At 48.4% G+C, this 15,480-nt stretch overlaps 1 protein-coding gene across 21 annotated transcripts in view; it reads left to right on the top strand.

Annotated features, from left to right (window-relative positions):
- Positions 1 to 4,241: 4,241 nt before the first annotated feature.
- The window catches only part of PTK2 (protein tyrosine kinase 2), a 206,076-nt gene continuing 194,837 nt past the window's right edge, over positions 4,242 to 15,480 (top strand). For 17 of the 21 annotated variants that reach the window (XM_043483577.1, XM_043483565.1, XM_043483566.1 and 14 more), the window contains exon 1: positions 4,294 to 4,414. The gene's annotated coding sequence lies outside the window, so the exon portion shown is untranslated. Of the gene's footprint in view, positions 4,415 to 15,480 lie in introns of all 21 variants that reach the window. The other 4 variants (XM_043483573.1, XM_043483570.1, XM_043483568.1 and 1 more) reach the window with 2 other exon arrangements.

The raw sequence follows: 15,480 nt of genomic DNA, 5'->3' as shown, positions 1-15,480 counted from the left end.
AGAGGTCCCGCTAGGGCTCCTTGTATCAGAGGGACCAGCAACAGCCTGAGGGGGTGGGGTGGGGAGGGTGATCTGTATTAGCAGGGGGGCTAGGGTGCCCCTAACTTCAGCTGGGGACACTCCTCCCATCTGGGATGAATTGCTCCCAGATGCTCACAGGAGAGATGTGCCCACTGCAGGCACTGCTGGGGGGTGTGACCCTTTCTCCCCACCCTGGTGGGCGAAAAGAACCCCACATCCCTACTTCCTACATTTAATTCCCTAGGAAAGCGAAACCTCAAACATGTAGTGAAACATGCATACACTGTCTAGGCGTCCTGTGAGCCCAGAAGGTTCCTCGTGGGAGAGCCGCACCCTGTGGTCGGGGCCCATCTCGTCTATACTTGGGTCAGAGTGTGAAGGAGGAACTCTGCTTTCTGATCACTCATGCTGCCTCTCCTTCGGCCTGCTTCCCTTTGGGGCATCTTCCCTAGGGACATCCCCTGGCCCTTTCCTTCTGCTCTTGCAGTCACCTCCCCTCCCCACTTTACAGATGAAGAGGTTGAGGCTCAGAGGTTGAGTGGCTACTTTAGGACCACTGGGTAGTCATGTGGGGGAGCTGGAATTTGAACCCAGGTTTCCTGGCCTCGTCTCTTCTTCCCTTGCTTCCTGCTGCCTGGTCCCTGAGTAGTCTCTGATCCTTGACACTCTAGGACAAGGCCCACAGCTCCCAGGGGCACATCTTAATGGGCCTAGTGGGGAGCCAGGCACCTGTCTCCTGGGTCCCACTTTTTGTCACTGCAGCCTCTTTAGGCAGATGGCAGGCTGGTCAGTGCCATGAAGTGGGCAGTAACCTGGGACTCGGTCATCAGCTTGCATGCCCTTGTTACTGTGCATCCACCTTCTAACTTTAAATCTGTGTTTCTGCTTCCCTGTGGTAAGCGAGACCCTCCTGGGGGCAAGCCCCCTCCAGATAAGAGAGCCAAGGGGCTTCTCCAGGGGGACCTGCTCCCAGGGTTGGTGCAGCTGCTCTGCCACCACACAGGAAGCCCTTCCTGAAAGCTTCCCACACAAGGTCAGTGCTCGGCCCATCTGGCGCAGCGCAGGAAGGGAGAAGCCAAATGGCGTTCTGTGTTTTGTTTTTTGTACTGGGCCTGAGTGCAGCAGAGGCTCGCAGGGAGAGGGAGGAGCACAGACTTCACAGTTGGACAGGCTGGGCCTTTCAATTCCAGCCATGCTGTTTGTCTGATGGCTTTGCTTTTTTTCTGAGCCACAGTTTTCACATCAATAAATTGGGGATGATGATCATAGCATCCATGGGGCAGAGTTGCTAGGAGGTTTGGAGAGTGTCTACAGGATCTGACTCACAGAGCCCAAGTACAGTTGACCTTTGGCAACACCATGCTCTGGGGGGTCCTTTGGGCATCCTGTCTGTGATCAAGACTGGTAATCTGTACATTGATGCTGCAGCTAAGCAAGAACACTTGCTGAGGGTATACAATGCCAAGCACTTTGCTGAGTGTTTTACGGGATGGTCCATTTGCTCCCCATCCTTTGTAAGCCCCGTTTACAGAGGAGAAGTGAGGCTCAGAGATGCTATGCAACCTACAGAATCAGATGCTGGTGAACTTGAGCCTGGTTCAGCTCTGTTGCTCCTCCATCTCTAGAGGTTGAGCACTTAGGCACTGCAGGTGTGTTCCAGGGATAAGCAGGGTCTGTTAGACAGTGCACTCCTCACTGTTTACCTTCCTCCTTTTGTACCTGTTTGCCCTTCTCATTTGCATTGCTTCTTCCTCTCACCCTTTCCCTATTTTCTTCTTTGTTAAGTGAAAGAATGAAGCATCAAGTTCAAACATATTATGGTAAAGTTGAGGAAACAAAGTCTATGGCTATGTAACAAAATGGGAGACTTACACCACAAGTTTTTATTTTATTTGCTTGTAACTGTCTGGCTAGGCAGTTTGGGCTGGGTGCAGCTGGACGGTTCTAGGTCTCTCTGCGTCTCAGGTGGCTGCAGTTGGCAGACAGCTTCTCTGGGGCTGGGTGGCCCAGTGCAGCATCACTTATCTTCCTGGTGGTTGGCAGCCTGTTGGCCAGGGTGCCTCAGTGACCATTTGCTAGGCTCACTTGGGCTTGTTTAAGACAGTGAAAACTGCAGGGCCTCTTGAGGCTTCAGCTCAGAAATCATACATCACCTGTGACACATTTTAGTGGTCAAAGCAAGTTAACAACATCGGTCCAAATGTGTGCATGCTCAGTCGCTTCAGCCGTGTCCGACTCTTTGAGACCTTTGGACTGTAGCCCACCAGGCTCCTCTGTCCATGGGATTCTCTAGGCAAGAATACTGGAGTGGGTTGCCATGCCCTCCTCCAGTGGATCTTTCAAACCCAGGGATCGAACCCATGTCTCTTATGTCTCCTGTACTGGTAGGCGGGTTCTTTACCACTAGTACCACCTGAAAAAGTAGATTCCACCTCTTTTAGGGAGAAGTATAAAAACTTGGTGCCCATTTTTAGTCTACGCACTAAGCACAATTCTCTCCCCCAAAGATATCGTTAATATAACTCCCTTTTGTCCTTCAGTCCTTTTATTCTCATTCCATCCTTATACTTCTGAAAATAATTCCTTACTTCACACCACGCAAAGCTTCATTCACTCACTCAACAAATATTTTATTATGTGCCAGGGTCCCAGAAGTGAACAAAACAAATCCGCTCGAGAGAATCTAATATTCTAGTGGAGGGAGGAGACAAGGCAGAAATAAACAAGCACACAGTGTAGGGCTGTGATGGACAATAGGTGCTTTGGACAACAGCAGATGAGGGGGTGGGGCTTGTGTGTGAAAGGGTGGAGGGTAATGGGTGGTTCCTATTACATACAGTGACCGTTGACATGAGGTTGACATGAGGTGACATCTGAGCTTGAAGGAAGTGAGGGTGTAAGAAGATCCAAGCAGCAGCGAAGATTTCTAGGTAGAACAAACAGCCAGTGCAAAGGCCCTGGGGCTAACATCCAGAGACACCACTTCTTAAGATCTTAAATGTAGTTTTAAAAAAACCACTTTACATATTCACGAAAGAACGATAAAAGGAAACTTTTAAAAATCGCAGAACTCTTGCTAAGCAAAAGCATTTTATTCTACCTGATTTAGTTATAACCGGATTACAGCTTCTCAGAAGGGTACACAGGGTCACCTCTCTGAGCTTCAGGGAGTTCACTTTTCAAAAGGAGAACTTTGTGCCTATCCCGCCTCTCGCCTTGTGGCGAGGACCAAAGTGACACTATGAAAAATGAAAGCTGCTCTGCTTCTGGTTTCGCTTCCTACCGCAAGGTTGCCCGTGATTTTTTTTTTTTTAAAGAACACAAATCAGATATCACTTCCGCTTAAAACCCTCCAAAGGATCCCCTGCTGCCTAAAATATAGAAGATCCAGGCACCTGAGTAAGACTGCGAGGCCCCTAGCCATCTGTATTTCTTACCCAGGCTCCCCCCCACCTCCACTCCCCCACCGTGCTCCAGGCAAAACTTGCTCTCGTCGCAGCTGCCTCCCTGTCATCCCCTCGTGAGTCTCAAGCCTCAGCCCCTCGGGGACCCGCGCCTTGGGGGTTCCGGGCCCAGGTCAGCGTCCCGAGGGTGCTCAAGCAGAGGTCCACCTTCCAAGATCAAACCTGGGTACCGCCCAGCACTCGCTCTGACGCCCCTGAACCCGCTCCCTCTCTTCAAAGGGTCCTGAACCACGAACCCATTAGGGTGGGCGTGAAGCCTGGAGGGGACCCGGGCCCGCGCGGGCACACAGCGGGGCTCCACACCCGTGCCTCGGCCCCTGGGGCCCGGCTGTGCGGCTGCCGACCGGGGGCGGGGGGTTGCCTCCAGAAGGGCCGCGTCTGGGGCTGCGGGCTGGGAAGGGGTGCGAGGGCTCCCCCGTAGTCCGCTCAACTCCGCCGGCCCAGAGCGGCGGCCTCGGGGCGTCTACTTCGCCGGGCGCCGCTCCCGCCCCCAGCCAGGGTTTCCCCCGGGGCCGCGGTTCGGGGCCGCGGTTCAGGGCCGCAGCCACGCCCGCGCCCGCCCGCAGCCCGGCTCCGGCGTCCCCCCAGCGCAAGCCCGGGGGACCGAGCCCAGCCGCGCGCTGAGCATGCGCGGGCCGCGGCGCGCATGCGCGGTATTCCCGGGAGGCGGAAACTCGGGGCAGGGACGCGGTCGAGCGCGCGCAGTGGCGGGGGTGGGGCGGGGGCGCGCCTCAGCCGGCCGCCGCGCACGCGCGGCCCGCGCCGACGCAGCACGGCCCCGAGGGCGCGAGCCCGCCGCCGCCGCCGCCGCCGCCGGGCCGGGACCGCTGTGCGCCCGCGGCGTGAGGCGTGGGAGGGAGCGCGGCCCGTCAGCCGCGGCGCCGCCCGGTCGTCGTCCGCTTTTGCCTGCAGGCGCCGCCGCGGTCGGAGTGAGTAAGGGGCCCGGGCGGGGGCCGGGGCGCGGGGCCGACTCGCGGAGCTGCTGGTTGGCAGGGCGGCGGCCCGAGGGCTGAGGGGCCGAGCGGGGCCGGACCGCCCTGTCCCGGCGGCGGGTGCGGCGGGAACCGGCCCCTCCCGCGCCGGCCGAGGCCCCGGGGGCGTGAGGGAAGCTGGGGCATTCCGGCGGGCCGAGGGGTGCGGGGCCCGGAGAGTCTGAGGGTCTCCAGGCCGGGGGCTGGTGGGGGAGGCCGGGGGCTCCGGGAAGCAGGGGCTCTCGGGGTGGGGGGGCGCGAGGATGCCGGGGGTCCGGGGGCTCGGGAGTCTGAGGGTCTGGAGGCCGGGGGCTCGGGGAGGCCGGTCGGCCTCTGCCGGAGCGGGCCGAGGGCCTCCACAACAAAAGGACCGGGAGAGGACTCGGCCGGGGCCGGGCCGGGCGGGCCTCGAGCCCGCGTGCGGGGCGGCCGGCCCGGCCCCGCGGCCCGCGCTCAAGTTTTCTGCCGCCCGGAGCTTTTCCGGCGGCCGCCGTAGACCTGGCCGGGCTCGCTGCGCTTCCCAAGTTTCCTCCTCTTCCCGCCCCAGCCCCCAACTCCGCTGCGAGCTGGCTCTGTCTCTCTCTCCGGGTCCTTCCCTGGCACCCCTTTCTTCCTCAGAGGAGGATGGATGTGTGTGTGTACGTGTACGCTGCTATTAATACTTGGTTTTATTTGACTGCAGCATTTTGTAGCTTAATGCACTAAGGGTAAACGTTTTTTTCCTGTTGTTGATGATGTTTTTTGAGCCATTTCAACAGTGTCTTATTCTTGTTCAGTTAGCCTGCAGCTGGGTTTTGGGCAGTGAGACTAACATAATAGTAATATTGTGGTAATATGGGAACCGCTTGAAATACGGTCAAGTTGAAGGCTCTGTCAGAGTTTGAGAATCTGCACTTATCTGAATCTGCACGACCATCATTGGGATTCTTACTTAGGATGTAAACTTCTTCGTGGTTGGAAAAACAGGCCATCACTGTTAAAGATGAAATACCAGAGCCTTACCCTTAAAACTTTTTGTCAAACGGGTAATGAAAATAAGTCTTTTCTTTGAAATGACGCAGCCAAGCCCTCAGGTTAGTCGAACTGTCTTTTGACAACCTCTGAAAAGTGGGAGGAAAGTATATGGATGACGTGATTTAAGATTCACAGTAAGTTAGCATTCAGCTTACTTTGTTTGGGCTGCAGTCTGGATAATATTTTGGTCCAATTGTGCTCTTCAGTTAATTTTTAAAACCCTGTAGTATTTAAAATCATGAAACTTTGAAAGGAAGTTTGTGTTTCAACTTTCAATTCATAAAAATACTGAGACAGTATCTTTATGAGTATATGGTTTCATATTTTTGGCCATCTTTGGAGACGAAAAGCTAGTCAAGTTTACCATTAGCATCTTCTGAACACTCATGTACTAAAGATAAATATTATGGATTCTTCTCTGGAGAATTTTTCAGGTCATTATCAAATAATCCAGTTTAATGATGAGCACCGGAAAATACTGTTTAAAACACATGTTCCCTTTTAAAGGCGCCCGCACATAAGATTTCAGGCAAGGACTGAACAAAAGGACTTGTACATCATTCAGAGGTGATGCATTGAGGAGCAAGTGCTTGGCTAAATAAAGACCCTGAATCCAAAACTTAGTATTTATGAAGCGAGGCAAAGAAGGCTGGCACTCTTACAGGAGCTCTTCTGAGGCTGTGGGTCCCCGCAAGTGAGTAGTTAAGTGTTAGATCAGGGGTGATGTTCCACTAGTGTAATGGTCATAAAAGTGTCTGGGGAAGGTGGGATTTAAGAGTAGCAGTAAGGATCATGAAAATGTTTTAGTGAGTACTGAAAATCGCTCAGTCCTGTCTGACTCTTTGAGACCCCATGGGCTATACAGCCCACGGAATTTTCCAGGACAGAACGCTGGAGTGGGTAGCCTTTTCCTTCTCTAGGGGATCTTCCCTACCCAGGGATCGAACCCTGGTCTTCTGCATTGTGGGTGGACTCTTTACCAGCTGAGCCACAAGGGAAGCCCAAGAGGATTCTTTACCAACTGAGCTATCAGGGGAGCCCAGTTTAGTTTAGTTTTTAACAAAACTCATTTCTGTAACGCTGTGTCCTTTGTTGAAAAGTACGGACATTAATGTTCCAATTCTCAAAACTAGGTTCTTCAGCTAGATAACTTTTCTCACTAGAAGGTTGGAGAAACTGTCTAAATAACAAAATTGTATTGTTAGAGCCCACCCCTTTAAGAGAAATACTGGTGAGTTCCCTCAGAAGAAATTACTCTGTTGTATTTTGTGTATACATATATAGTCTGTGATGTAATAAAGTGATATGGATAGTAAAAGAAAACTTTGAAAATTACTATCTTTGCACGTTATTTTGAGTTAGTGAGGTGGGATCTTAGCTCATATCTCTAAAGGTTTTATGGAAACCTTTTTCATGTACTTTGAGGTGTCTTAATTTTCAAAAAATTATTGTTTTAAGGATAACAAAAGATGCAATTCAAATAGTTAATACAATATATAAATCTTTAACTTTTGAAATAAAACATTTTCAGTTTAGATATATTTTCATCTAGAATAAATCTGGTTTTAAATTTCAGTGGCATGAAAAGTTCTATTATTTTTTATTACTGTAGCTTTATAGTATAGTCTGAAGTCAGGAAACCTGATTGCTTCAAGTCTGTTTTTCTTTCTCAAGATTGCTTTGGCTATTTGAGGTATTTTGTATTTCCATACAGATTTTTAGAATTTTTTGTTGTTGTTCTAAATCTGCAAAAAATGCCATTGGTAAAAAGTTCTGTTATTTTTATCATATTTGTGAAATGAGGTTTTTTTTGGCTAGTAAATCAGAAAAATTTAGTTTCTGAGGTACTTTACTTTGCCTTAATGCTCTAGTTTAAGAACATATTTTCATTAGTTTTCACCTTACTAAAATCCCTTAATTAATTAGCAAGAAATTACTATAGGAATCTTTGAGAATTTTCAATGCTGTCTGTATAGATTATTTAAAATGTTTGCTTGGGAAAGTTTGGGCAAAGGAAATGACCTTATTTAAATTGATAGTATTAAGCTCAAAGAAGTTTATGAATGCACACGAGGCTTCAGATGCTCAGTTGCTCACCCACCCTCAGAAGGACCCTGGGCGAGGGAGAGGAGGGAGAGCAGGTGTGGCTCCCCTCGGGCACACCTGTGTTTTTCTTGCTCACCCAGCCACATTCGGGAGTTAGGGTTTTGCCCCTTTTTTTCAGTGTTTACTAGTGGATTATTTGAGCCCTTTATTGCTTTTTCTGTCTACTGACATTTTGGCAGATTTTTTTTTTTTTCCCCTTCATTTCATGACTACCAAAAGACAACTCGGTGCAAGAGAAATGAAATTCATGTCTACCAGTTTCTGGTATTAATTTCTAGGAATTCCGCCAAATCTTACCATTCAGAATTGCACAAGTGTGTTTCTGATTGGAAATCAGTAGAGGAACCCCCTCTGTTCATATCTGTAACAATTGCATTTTTTTTTTTTTGACTAGGCTCGATGGAAATAAAATTCAGATGCACAAATATAGTTAAAATTTCAGTTTAAATAGAATTTTTAGGGAGTTGCCTAGTGGTCTAGTGGTAGGACTCCATGCTTTCACTGCAGAATACTTGGGTTCACTCCCTGGTCAGAGAACTAAGATACTGCAAGCTACATGGTGTGGCCAAAAAAAAAAAAAAGGAATATTTTAGCGAAACTGTTAATTGTAGTGTGATTTGTGTAAACACGAATGAAATGATTTATAGACAGAAGTAGGAAATGTTTCACCAAGTGGCTCCGTCACCACTCTGCAGCAGTTGGAAACCTCAGAGGGAAACGCTAGTGGCATCACCACAAGGACATGAAGGACATGCAGGTTTTTGCTTACAAACTTTGCATTTCACTGAAGTGGCCCTACCTAAATCTTACTTGTATACCTTGCCATGTACTGTAAACTCATTTTTCAGATCGAAAAGAATGACTTAAGTTATATATTTGAATATTATCCAGTGAGGGGAAGAACATCGCTGGGCACCTGTGCGGGTGCCACGTGTTGTTGGTGGGTGTTACTGCCTTTTTACAGGTGAGTTAAGTACTGGAGAAGCTCTGCCCTGTAAGCTGCACGTGTTAGACGCCGTGTGCCAGGGCTGAGCTGAGTGCTCTAGTGCTCTATCTGCATTATTCCTTGTGAAAACTAGAGCAGTACTTCGGTCTGCATCCTCCCTTTTGCAGATGAAACAGGGAAGCCTAGAGTTACAGTTGCTCACCTTGGGTCTTCGGCCCACATGGGTGGACCCAGCTGGGCCGGACCTGGGGGACTGTGCAGTGTGAGCTCCCGACAGCCTGCCTGCAGCCTCCCTCGCGGGGATAGCAGCAGCCAGTGAAACCCTAACCCGGGCTCCCGCGGTGGGAGTAAATAGTGTGCTAGGGTAATGACCATGTCTGGGAAAGTCCAGGTAATTATATTTTCACTCGAACCTGACATTTTAGATTATGAAGTTCTCATCTGGTCAACATAGTGTTGGTAACCATTTTGATGAATATACCAAGATTGTTTCATTATTTGACATCTGTTTAGAATCAGGTAGATAAAATGTATAATACATGATACAGTGACTGATCCTTCTCATTTGTCAAAGGATGTGTATTAGTAACCTCCACGTTTACAGTTTTTTCATTGGTGACTTTTTTCGGAGGGTGGGTGTTGTTTGAAAACAGTTTTGTGGGAAGCAGGGGGTATGTAAGGGAAAAACAAGTTGCATGTTTCTCACACAGGTGTGAGCCCCTTGTGGTAATCCTAGTATTTATAATCTCTGACACATTGCTGCTCTATAAATGTTTCTGAAATGAATGTGCTCATTCTCACCAACTTAGAATTTTCCATTCTTCTTTTAAGAGTCGGCACATATTCTGCTCCTTTATTTGGGGCCTCTGAACCAAAACCAAGGCTTGGAAGAACCTAAGCTGTCATGTCTGTGGGCTCTCTGTGCCTGGAATCTCTCTTCTGCCTCCATTGTCTATGCTGAAAGTCCTGTAGCTTGGATTCTGCTGTGAACCATGGTGCTCGTGTCTACTGGTGACCAAAGCACCATGTATTTGTCTCTGCTGGCCTGAAGGAAGAGCTTACAGTTTTACACGTTATATTTAGTGGCTTGTGTGTCTTCTCATGAGAATTTAAGCACCACGAAGGCAGAAACTTGGTTTTACACACTGTTGGGTCACCAGTGCCTAGCACAGTACTTACTGAGTAGAACTGAAACTTGTTAATGGTTGTGTGTTTGTGTTAGTCACTCAGTTGTGTCCGACTCTTTGCGACCCCGTGGGCTATACCTTGCCAGGCTTCTCTGTCCATGGAATTCTCCAGGCAAGAATGCTGGAGTGGGTTGCCATTTGGTTCTTCAGGAGATCTTCCCATCCTAGGGATCAAACCTGGGTCTTCCACATTTCAGGAGGATTCTTTACCACTGAGCCACCCGGGTTGGAGGACAGCTATTACATCAGCCAGTCGTCTGTGGCTTTGCTTGCCTTGGTGAAGGACCCCTCTTTAAAACCATGTAAAACTTGATACTAGGGAAGAATTGGATTATCTTTGTTTTCACTTCTGTCTGCTTTATTTTAGATTACTGCTGTCATCATACTTGGACTAGGGAAAACATACTGCTCTTCCCCTTTATGATTTTGAAGTGTTCTTTTCTAGAAACTGATCCTGTATTAATTGATCTTGTGTTCATTAGGAGGCATCCTAAGTTCTGCAGACACAGAAGACTACTCAAGGTGACACAAAATGAGTGGGGTTTATAGAAGCTTCTTGATTACTGGTCCAGAAGCTCTAGTGTGTCTTTTACTAATCAGCTGGATTCATTGGCTGCCGTACAAGAGTTTTACATTATGCCCTGAAACCATTTTTAAAAACCCATTTCCTGTTGCTGCATGCCAGTTATACTGTATGCCAGCTTTTCCTTGCCATGACAGGTCCCTTACCTTTCAGTCATTTGGGGTGTCAACATTTGGGCAGCAAAGAGTAGTTTGTTCTGCTTTATCAAGTTCCCCCTTAGTCTTGCTGTACTGTGTGGGGAAACACACACTTGCACAGTCTGGGGAGCTCCAGGTTGTTGGCAGTGGTTCTCAGGGTCGTCCCAGGTTAGAAGTGCAGAGGCTCCAGCCTGACTTCTGACCCACTGACTCCAGCCCTTGGGGCGGGGCCGGCTGTCAGCTCCAACTTGCTGTGCTTTTGGTGCATGCTGTTTGTGAAGCACTGCCTTAGAGGGCTTAAGAGGAACACAAGTTGTAGCAGGCAAATATAAGTCATAAATGGCAGAGGTATGTATGAGTATGGTCTCTTTGACCTCTTCAGATTTGCAAGATTAACAAGATTGTCTTCTGATCAGTACTCTTAAATATGTTTTTGGAGCCTTGAGAAGACCTCACATTTCCTTCTGTGCAGAGATTTTGGAGGTTTCCTGCTGAGCCTACTCAGTTCTTTTGAATCCTGGTGTGGATTTTAAATGAACAATCTCATGTTGCAGTAGCAGTTTGTATGGCTCCCGGACTTGTGCCTTTTGGCAAATAGCAGGAGAGTGTGTGCATGTGAGTGTGAAGGCACACATTCGCTGGTGGTTTTCTTTTGATGCTGAAGAATTGGCTAGCTTATGCTAGAGTCAGGGTGATTGCCAAGTCTTGCGGTGACTGATGAAGTGGTATTGTGTGAATTGATTCTATGCCTAGCATTACATTCGTACCTGAATTTCATAAATTTGGTTTTGCCTCTCCTCTTTTTTCTTGAGAGGCAGACTGAGTAAAAGTTAGTGTACCATGTTGGGATCGACCATGGGCCTTGTGCAGAGTTAGATGCATGTGTTGGTAAACAGCATATTGTCAGCTTGGGAAGAAGGATTCTGTGTTGTCTTTTCCTCGTGCTACGTGGTTGGTCAGTAATTGTGTAATGATGGAAGGAGGGTCCCTCCTGCTGGGGTCCTGGAATGAGTTAGTCACCCAGACTAAACCAAGTAGCTCTGTTATGGGGGCTTTGTGGGAATGGGGTCTGTAACTGTGAAAGTTGTTACAAAGGTAGGAAGCAGTTGTCAAAGGCAGAGGGAATTAAATGTAATCTCAGAACACTGAGAAGGTTGTTTGCATGTCAGTTCTGCCCCCGTCCCCGATCTTTCAGTCAGCTGTGCAGCTCCATGAAGGCAAAAATAATAGAAATGAGCTGGTGGAGAGAGCTCTTTGGAACAATCTCTGTCTCCTTAAAATTGGCCAAGTGAAGTTAAAGTTCTTGTTAGTAGTCTCCTATTAATGTGACTCCAGTTAAATGTACAGCTGCCCCCTCCTGGGTGTCCGAGGGGCTGGGACCAGGACTTTCCTCGGATTCCAGGTCCCTTGGGTGCTCAAGTCCCTTACATACAACTCTGCACACCGTCCTGTGTACTTTATAAACATCTCTAGATGACTTACAGTACCTGGCACAATGGGATGCTGTGTAAATCGCTGCCAGTTTCCCCGTTTGGAACTTTCTGGGCTTTTCCCCACTGTTTTCAGTCTCACGTGGAGGACCTGAGGTTGTGGAGGGCTGACTGCCCTCACGCATGCCTGGCCGAGAGCAGCTTCTCAGTGGGTGTCCGTGGATGGCCCTCCTGGGCCCTTGGGCAGCCTCCCCTGTGATGACAGTGTGGGCTCCTGCTGGCTCCCCTGACCACCTCTCCTGGTGGTTTCCGCAGTATTGCCGCCTTGTGGTTTTAAACAGCCTTTTCCTGTTATAATGAGGTTACACATCTTTCTATACATTTACCGGCCATTTGGATTCGCTGTTTTGTGAAGTGCTGGTATTTTTATATTAGTTTTTAAAAATTTATTCATAGACTTATTTATATGTTCAGGACACAGGTCCTTTGTTGGGTATATATTTTGCCACTTTCTTTTCCCACTTTATTGTGCAGTTTTACTGACACAGTGGATTTTCTTTCTTTCTTTTTGTCTTTTGAATGAAGGGAAGTTCTTTTTACTTTTATTTTTTGGCTGCACCACATGACTTGTGGAATCTTAGTTCCCCAACCAGGACTTGAACCCAGGCCCTTGGCATTGAAATCGCAGAGTCCTAACTACTGGACTGCTGGGAAAGTCCTGAGACATTCGTAAGTTTAATGTGGTTCAGTTTATTACTGGGAATTATACTTAATTCCCAGTGATAAAGTTAAAGTAGGAGTCTTCAGTTTAATTTTAAAAACTTTGTGGAAGTTTTCAGACACATGCAAAAACAATGTTGTAATGAACTCTCCGTGTTCATTACCACCTTTAACAATGGTCTTCATTAAGATTGTTAACTCGATCAGTGGTACTGGTTTACATTTAAAAGACATGAAGGAACTTGCTTTGAACATATATGCTTATAGTGGCCAGATATCATGGCTCTTGCTGAAATGTGACATATTTCACGTTATTTCACATATTTCACTTATGACACATTTCTTTTGGGATGGGAAGGGATCAGGTGTCACTGTACAGCTTTTTAAAGTCGGTGATGCTCAGAGACATCTAATAGTCCTAACCAGCTGGGTGTTAAGCAAGGCCATGGATCTCTCCACAGCCTCAGAACCTGGGGTGGAAAGGCCCTTCCTTGTTTCTTCCCTCCCTCCCTTTCTCTCTCTCTCTTTCTGTTTTTCTTGTACTTGAGTCAAAATAAACATTGCTTGCTTTGCAGTGTTTGTTTAATGCTCCTGATAGCAGTATGTCTTTTTTTTTTAAACTTAGTCATTAGGATGGAGAAGCAGCATGAAGCTTTAATAGAATAAAACTCATCAGAGAAATGCGCTTAGTATGTTAGTCCTTTTTAGGAGATAATTTTGTTAAACATTGAAGAGATACAGAAGAACATGTGTGAGATGTGAGTAAGTTGTAGACCAAGAGTGTTCTGACCTCCCAGAGAAAGGTGCCCGAGGCCACAGAGGTGCCAGCCAGCTCTGGCATAAGAGCCTGAGGTAGGGAACATGTAGGCTTTGACGGCACCTAGGGCTTCTGTCTGTGCCCAGGACTCGGCCCTGCTATTGCGGTGCAAAAGCAGCCGTGAACTCTGGGCAAAGGGATGAGTTGTCTGTGTTCCAATACAGTTTTATTTCTGGACTCTAAAATTTGAATTTCATGTAATTTCACATGCAAGAAAATGTTATTACTCTTTTTTTAAAATTTAAGTTTACTTTTGGCTGTGCTGGGTTTTTGTTGCTGTGCAGGTTTTTCTGTTGTGGAGCATGGGCTCTAGAGAACAGGCTCAGTGGTGTGACTCTTGGGCTCTAGAGAACAGGCTCAGTGGTGTGACTCTTGGGCTCTAGGGAACAGGCTCAGTGGTGTGACTCTTGGGCTCTAGAGAACAGGCTCAGTGGTGTGACTCTTGGGCTCTAGAGAACAGGCTCAGTGGTGTGACTCTTGGGCTCTGGGGAACAGGCTCAGTGGTGTGACTCTTGGGCTCTAGGGCTCAGGCTCAGTGGTGTGACTCTTGGGCTCTAGGGCTCAGGCTCAGTGGTGTGACTCTTGGGCTCTGGGGAACAGGCTCAGTGGTGTGACTCTTGGGCTCTGGGGAACAGGCTCAGTGGTGTGACTCTTGGGCTCTAGGGCTCAGGCTCAGTGGTGTGACTCTTGGGCTCTGGGGAACAGGCTCAGTGGTGTGACTCTTGGGCTCTGGGGAACAGGCTCAGTGGTGTGACTCTTGGGCTCTAGGGCTCAGGCTCAGTGGTGTGACTCTTGGGCTCTGGGGAACAGGCTCAGTGGTGTGACTCTTGGGCTCTGGGGAACAGGCTCAGTGGTGTGACTCTTGGGCTCTAGGGCTCAGGCTCAGTGGTGTGACTCTTGGGCTCTGGGGAACAGGCTCAGTGGTGTGACTCTTGGGCTCTGGGGAACAGGCTCAGTGGTGTGACTCTTGGGCTCTAGGGCTCAGGCTCAGTGGTGTGACTCTTGGGCTCTGGGGAACAGGCTCAGTGGTGTGACTCTTGGGCTCTGGGGAACAGGCTCAGTGGTGTGACTCTTGGGCTCTAGGGCTCAGGCTCAGTGGTGTGACTCTTGGGCTCTGGGGAACAGGCTCAGTGGTGTGACTCTTGGGCTCTAGAGAACAGGCTCAAGTGGTGTGACTACCGGGCTTATTTGCTCTGAAGTATGTGGGATCTTCCTGAATCAGGGATTGAACCCCAGTCTTCTGCATTGGCAGACAGATTCTTTACCACTGAGCTACCTTTGAAGCCCCTATTATTATTTTAATAATTTATTTAATCATACACAGTTAAAAACAGTTCTTAACTCATGGGCTGTACAAAAACAAACAATGGGGCCACCCTGGTTTAGAGAAGAAAGCCAGCCAGGCAGCTGTGGGCCAGCTGCAACAATCGAGAATCCCCTTCTGCCCGGAGCCCACCTGTTCCCTACCATGGCCCTCCTCTTACTTTGTGAAGCCTATGTAGCCATCTTCCTTCAGCCCCCTGAGCTACTACCTCCTTCTTCAAGCCCTGATATCATTTTTATTTTACTCACCTTTATTTTCTTTGTCACTTGACTGTGACAGAAAATCTGAGAGAAAAATGTTCACTACTGTATCCCCAACATTTAAAACAGTGGTCACTGAATGAATGTTGCACTTATCATTTCTTTTTGTTAGCTTTGTCTGTGTTGAACTCTCTACTAGGGAATCACACTACATTTGTTTTTCTGCGACTGGCCTTCTTTCCACTCAGCACTGTGGTTGAGACCTGTTGGAGGGCTGTACGTGGTCAGTGTTGGTTCACTTTCTCTGTTGTGTAATCTGGTCTCCAGTTGATGGGCATTTGGATTGTTTCCAGCCTTGCTGCTGCCCACGTGCGTGGATGTCTCGCCTGCCCACGTGGGGTGCGATGCCGGTTCTGGCTGGCCAGCCTTCAGCTTGCCTGCTTCCTGCCAGATTGTTCTCAGGGTACCCTGCCAACTCGCATCCCACTGATGCAGGGAAGTGACTCCTGGCTGCTCTGCGTTCTTGCCAGTGCACTGTAGTTGATTCTGTCTGTTTTCTT

The sequence above is a fragment of the Cervus canadensis genome, chromosome 12 (genome assembly GCF_019320065.1).
Source record: "Cervus canadensis isolate Bull #8, Minnesota chromosome 12, ASM1932006v1, whole genome shotgun sequence".
NCBI classification, from domain to species: domain Eukaryota; kingdom Metazoa; phylum Chordata; class Mammalia; order Artiodactyla; family Cervidae; genus Cervus; species Cervus canadensis.
This window is presented reverse-complemented; position numbering and strand designations above follow the sequence as displayed.